The following is a 6,000-nucleotide window of genomic DNA, read 5'->3' as shown; positions in this document are numbered from 1 at the left end:
AAAATCTGAAGTGCTGACAGAGGTGTTAAATGCACCACAGATTGTAGATTTATACATCCCACAGCCTTCTTTAGCTAGCTTTCTATCGCCGTGCAATTGCGAGCCCCCGATTTTGACCAGAGGTCTCTAGGAGCTTTCGCAGTCCCGAGGTAAAAATTTTAAAATCGCTCAACCCTTCTCTCTTGTCCCCACACATGGAACGGCTCGAGAATGGAAAAACCGATTTTAATTAAATTTGGCATTGGATAATTTTACGAAAAATTGCCGAGCCATTTGAGATTTCATTTAGATCGGACAGTTATAACAACAGTTTTATATCAGAGAATAAGATGTTCTTGAACACGACAGCAAATGCTTCAGTTATTTAGACAAAAAATGGAAATAAAAAAGTCAAGGTCAACACTAAGTTTAGACTACGTTTGTGTTGATTTTGTGAAGTTTTAAAATTATTTTTACATGGGCGGAGAAATTAACCGTGTTAGCAGTGTTAGCCCGGCTAACATTATGAAAAAGGCAATAAAAAATTAATCTGTCTACTTTCGTCGTTCAGTGCTACTGCATAAACTATTCCCGACGAGTGTTAGCCTCAAATATCTGGTTAACAACTCCTGGCTGGCTGGAGCTGGCTAATGATTCATTTTATATCTGTTCCAATGTACGGAACACCTATTACTGAACCATAAAATTAAGGCAGGCCTTTTTTTTTGAAAGTGTTAGCCGGGTTAACACGGTTAACACGAACCTGGCCCCTGGCCAAAAACAGTAAAAAGTGAAGCCTTGGTAGTTTTTGTTATAAAATTCGACAGGAACTAGGCTCTAAAGGTGCGAATTTTTGCCAGTATAAATACGAGTAAGTATCAAGTAGCGTGAACAGTTGTATGTGAGTTTAATATTTGATTATTAAAAGAGAAGAGTTAATCGTAGTTATAATTATCCAGTTTATTGAAGGGCTAACCCAGAGAGAACAGGTTTTTATGTCGATGTTCTTCTGGGTAGTAAAGACGTGTGATTAGTTTGTACACAGTCTATCTTCAGGTCACTTCTACAAGTCCACTCGTTATTACATCCCCGAGAATCAAATTTGTATAGGTTCTTTTACCGAAGACAATGAATAGAATATTTTGTGACCCAATTAGCGTCAGAGCTGACCGCCTCGAAACGCCATTGGTCGACAATCATGTGTTTGCCAGGCGCGTTGCTTGGCAGTGAATCACCTGACATATTTTTCCGTTGTTAGTCTGCTGATGTGTGTTCTGACCATTATAAGCTCACGAGGCCATGGCTCTGCGTTTAGACTTGAACGCAGAGGCTAGGTACGCCATATGCAGACGGGCCCAGGGTGATCATTAAATCGCGACGCCAGTATAATTTTGGTAGAAGTTGGAAATAAGTGCACTGAAGCATCAACTTACGCGCTTTGAGTTAGAACTGAACAATGCATTAATGAATTACGCATTTATTCCCTATATTCGTGAAAATTTTGAATCTTAGCATTTTATTGGTGGGGTTGGCACGCTTTGTAATCTGATTTACTGTGGAAGTAAATTTAAATTTGTTTACATGAAAGCGACTTGGGTACAAGGTGCTAAGCTGTAAGTAAAATTGTTAGTCCAGAAGTGGGTGGGTTGATCCATCTCTTGGATTACGTACGATTATTAGTTGTCAAACTACAGACTGAGAGAAATTTGAAAGTTTGTCGTGGGTGTGTCCCAGTGACTGATGGATTCAAACTCATAACTCGTCTCTAAGTCGTGGGGGTCCATCTCTTCCAGGGAGTCAAATTCCGTTCGATTGTCTGTCTACACGTGTTCTTTGTACCAAGTTATTTTTGACTAAAACAAATGACCAGCGCCTCGTGGGGTAATCATGTTGTCCGCCCGTGCCCTATCATCTGTGGTGTTCTCTGTGCGATGTGTTGGCAACTCTTATCCGAATATTTGTAAATAAATGGCACGCCAAGATTTACCTCTTCGTTGCGACGTTCACATCAGATCTAGGGTTTACCCGGCCTCGTGTCTACAGTCCACGACTGTAATCTTGAGACTTGCAAGGAATGCGGGAAGTCCGAAGCGTTAAAGGCAGACGCCATCTTCCCTCCTTCACCCCACTTCCACACCCCGCAAGTCTCAAGATTACAGTCGTGGACTGTAGTAGGTACCGGATTCGTTTCCTCGGGGGTAAAGCAGCCGAGGCGTGAGGCCACCAACTTAAATAAATGTAGTGCCGAGATGTATTTGTACTCCCTCATTTGTCTGTCTGGCGTGGTACTCATTTGAGTTACAGTTGCATCCGCTGTATGTGTACTTCTTCTTCTTCTTCTATGGATTATGACGTCGTCTGTTCCAGTCTCTCGTTTGCCTTCCATCGTTTCCAGGAGCGCCCTTGAGAGTGACGTCCCTTTGACCGGTGTTCAGGGAATTTTTTCTTTTATGTATAATTTAATTTTTTCTGTATTGCATTATTTTATATGCTACTGGCTGTTTCCCAATTAATTTCTATCGTGTTCATTTGTGAAACGTTTTTGTCTTGTACGTCCTTAGACTGACCTTAGAAAACGCATTTCTGCTGTTTGAAATTTGCTTATTTCTGTGCTTGTAATTTGCATTAAGGCAGGGAAGACTATAACGTAATAAAATCTTATCTGTCTATTTTGTCTCCACCCTTTAGTGTTCTTCGAAATGTGCCTCAAATGACCAGACGTTTTTTAACCCTCTGAGTTATATCTTGGTCCTTTTCATTTCACATCGCAGCCAACGCATTTTAAATGCTGTATTCGTTCAGTCCGAATATCGTCTGTCATAGAATGAATTCTTCTCGGGCTACCAGCCATGTAAGACGGTTTAATGGAGAAACTACCAGCGTTTTGAGAACCATCTTCATCCTCAGGGTACTGAAGTTGTAGGAGATCCCGTCCGTGAACTCCGTCCGGGTTCTCCTACAGCTTAAAAACACGCTCGTCCTCGTCTCCGGGAAATGTATTTTGGAACCGGTTGTGGACCGGTGGTCCCGTGTGTTGGCTTTTGCTACAGGTCGCCAGTGGTCACGGGGTGATTAAGCCGCTCGCTCCGTGATAAATATTTGTCGCAGTTGGGTGTTACGATCTGTCTAAAAGCAAAATGATCCATATCAGCTTCTAAAGCTACTTGACAAGTGACTGACGATGTATAATATTCTCATCACTAAGAATATCATCGTTGTTATGACTTTGTAATCTTATTTCCATTCTATTTTCACTTTCTCTTTATCCACTTCTCATCTTCCTTCTTATTCTGTTTCGCTTATTCTCTATTACGGAGTGTGTGGGATCTTAAACTCGTCATAGGGGAGCCACGGTTAGCCGTGATTTTACCAGGGAGTGTTCACGAACAGTTCGCCACTGAGCTTTATTTATCCTGAGACATTTGAATCAGGTTTACAACTGTCTTTCATTTTACGTGTAAATGTCATCCTCTGGTACGATTTGAACTGTTTGAAATGTTATGGATAACCAAGAAAAACTTATGTCAGAATGACTTATAAAATGTAAGTCTGGATTTAGAGTACTTGCTTCGGCAGTACATATACTAAAATTGGAACGATACAGAGAAGATTGCGTTGACACGCAAAATCGTGAAGCGTTCCACATTTTTCCTTCTCGAAGGTATCACCACCTTGTCGAAGGCAATCTGCCGGGTGAGGAGGCTTGCGTGCTCAAATGACCCTTAGGGCTATGCCGGCCTGAGCTTCGGCTCATGGTAGGGTCACCCAAGCCGGACAGGTCTAAGGAGATGCGCTAGACTAAGAGTGATACCCTGGTCCTCCAGGTTGGGGGTTGGGTGTAGGGCTAACAACCTTTCACCTTTAAAAAAAAATATGTGTTACGAAAAAATCAACCAAGCCTCGGATCAGGACGGACTCTTTGGCACGACCACGGCAATTGAAAAAGGACATGAGATTTGGTACCTGGAACATTAGGAGCCTCTATAGGGCTGGGGCACTGAAATCAGTGTGTAGGGAATTAGGGAATTATAAGTTAGACTTAGTGGCAGTGCAGGAAGTGCGATGGGAGGGGGAGGGCACGATCCCAGTGGACAATTTTACATTTTTCTATGGAAAGGGGAATGACAATCATCAGCTAGGGACGGGTTTTTTTGTTCATAGCAGAATTAGGGCAGCAGTTAAGAGAGTAGAATTTGTTAGTGACAGGTTGTCTTACGTAATTTTGGAAGGACGTTGGTGCGACATCATTGTCCTTAATGTTCATGCCCCAACTGAAGACAAAAGCGATGATATCAAGGATAGCTTTTATGAAGAATTGGAATCAGTATTTGATACATTTGGCAAGTATCACATGAAAATTCTGCTAGGAGATTTCAATGCAAAAATTGGGAGGGAGGATGTCTTCAAACCCACAATAGGCAGCGAGAGTCTCCATGCACTTAGTAATGATAATGGCGTCAGAGCAGTGACCTTCGCTACGTCAAAAGATTTAATTGTAAAAAGTACAAAATTTCCACACCGTGATGTTCATAAATACACTTGGACTTCCCCAGATGGCAGAACACACAATCAAATAGATCATGTTTTAGTAGATAAGAGAAGGCAGACAAATGTAATTGATGTGAGATCATTCAGAGGAGCAGATTGCGACACTGATCATTATCTGGTGGTAGCAAAAGTGAGGGAGCGGCTTTCAGTAAGTAGACGAACTAAACAAAATTTTGACACAGAAAGATTTGATTTGAAAAAATTAAGTGAGGGAGAGGCAAAGGAACAATATCAAGTTGAAATTTCGAATAGGTTTCAAATTTTAGAGACAAATGAGGATAATGAAAGTGTGGACATCAACAGGGAGTGAGAAAATGTCAGAAACTGCATCAAAATTTCAGCAAAAGAGAAACTAGGATACTACAGGAGAAAGCAAAATAAACCGTGGTTTGATGAAGAATGTTCAAAATTAATAGATCGAAGGAAGCAAACAAAATTTCAATGGTTGCAGAACCCAAACAAAACAAATGCGGATAATCTATGTAACGTGAGACGTGAGGCTAGTAGAACCTTTAGGACTAAGAAAAGGGAATACCTGAAGGGCAAAATTGCTGAACTTGAGACAAATAATAAGGAAAAAAACATCAGAGACCTGTACAGAGGCATTAATAACTTTAAGAAAGGATATCAACCCCAGACTAATTTGGTAAAGGATGATAGTGGCAATTTGCTTGCAGATCCAATAAAAATTGTGAATAGGTGGAAAAATTTCTTTAGCGAGCTCTTAAATGTTCATAATACTGGTGATATTAGACAGATTAAAATGCATACAGCTGAACTGTTGGTGCCAGAACCTAGCTTAGATGAAGTGGAACTAGCCATTGGGAAGTTGAAAAGTTATAAATCTCCAGGAATTGATCAGATTCCGGCCGAATTAATTAAAGCAGGTGGCAAAGGGTTGCATATGAGGATCCATAAGCTTATTCAGTTAATTTGGGATAAGGAAGAGATGCCACATCAATGGAAGGAATCCATAATTATTCCTATTTATAAGAAGGGGGACAAGACTGAGTGTGGTAATTACCGAGGAATATCGCTGCTATCAACCTCATACAAAATTCTATCCAACATTCTTTTGGCAAGATTAACCCCATATGCGAATGAAACTATTGGGGATCATCAGTGTGGGTTCAGACGAAACAGATCAACGATTGATCAGATCTTTTGCATTCGTCAGATACTAGAGAAAAAATGGGAGTTCGGTGGGACTGTACATCAGTTATTTATAGATTTCAAAAAAGCCTATGACTCTGTGAAGAGAGAAGTGCTATATAATATTCTTATTGAATTTGGTATACCAAAGAAGCTAGTGGGTCTAATAAAAATGTGCTTAAATGAAACCTGCAGCAAAATTCGAGTAGGTAAATATGTATCTGAGACATTCCTCATCAAGAACGGTCTAAAACAAGGAGATGCTTTGTCTCCCTTGCTCTTTAACTTTGCGCTAGAATACGCCATCAGGAAGGTCCAAGG

At 40.7% G+C, this 6,000-nt stretch overlaps 1 pseudogene; it reads left to right on the top strand.

Annotated features, from left to right (window-relative positions):
* The first annotated feature begins 3,539 nt into the window (after positions 1-3,539).
* Positions 3,540-3,629, top strand: LOC147872793 (U6 spliceosomal RNA; annotated as a pseudogene).
* Positions 3,630-6,000: the final 2,371 nt, after the last annotated feature.

Source organism: Zootermopsis nevadensis, unplaced genomic scaffold, assembly GCF_977971745.1.
Source record: "Zootermopsis nevadensis isolate Lab colony 2312 unplaced genomic scaffold, Znev_1.0 Znev_ptg000024l, whole genome shotgun sequence".
Classification (NCBI taxonomy): Eukaryota; Metazoa; Arthropoda; class Insecta; order Blattodea; family Termopsidae; genus Zootermopsis; species Zootermopsis nevadensis.
Note: the sequence above shows the minus strand (reverse complement) of the source record. Positions and strands in the feature narration are given on the sequence as shown.